Source organism: Pipistrellus hanaki, assembly GCF_964339955.1.
Source record: "Pipistrellus hanaki genome assembly, chromosome: 2".
Classification (NCBI taxonomy): domain Eukaryota; kingdom Metazoa; phylum Chordata; class Mammalia; order Chiroptera; family Vespertilionidae; genus Pipistrellus; species Pipistrellus hanaki.
This window is the reverse complement of record NC_140504.1, coordinates 189743606-189744196: the sequence shown is the minus strand read 5'-3', so window position 1 is coordinate 189744196 and position 591 is coordinate 189743606.

The following is a 591-nucleotide window of genomic DNA, read 5'->3' as shown; positions in this document are numbered from 1 at the left end:
CATACAGATTCTCACATACATACAAGGCAGGCAGACACACGAACATACATACACACACTCACACATATGCACACATACTCACACATACACACCCACACTCACATGCACAAATTCACACCCACACACTCACACACATTCACACACACACTCATACACTCACACACACACACACACTCACATAGTCACCCATACACACACATCCAGATTCTCACACATACAAGGCAGGCAGACACGAACACGCATAAAAACTCACACGTATACACACACACACACACACACACACACACACAGTTTGCCAAATGAACTAATTGCTTTATTTAGAAGAAACCTGGGCGGGCGGTCGCCACGCTAAGCAGGAAGCGGGACACGGAGGACAGTGGGGATGGGGACATCTCCTGCCCCCAAGGAAGAGCGGAAAGGCACAGGCCACAGGCCTGGGGCTTCCCATTCTGGAAGGAAGGCTTCTCTCTGGGGGTCGAGGGGCTCCTTGGTGGAGGGGTGTTTCCTGCGTTTCTGAGAACTAGCCGGGGGGGGGGGGGGGCAGAGAGGGAAACTCCGTGTGGGCAGCGAGGCTTCCAGGGTGCGGGACCC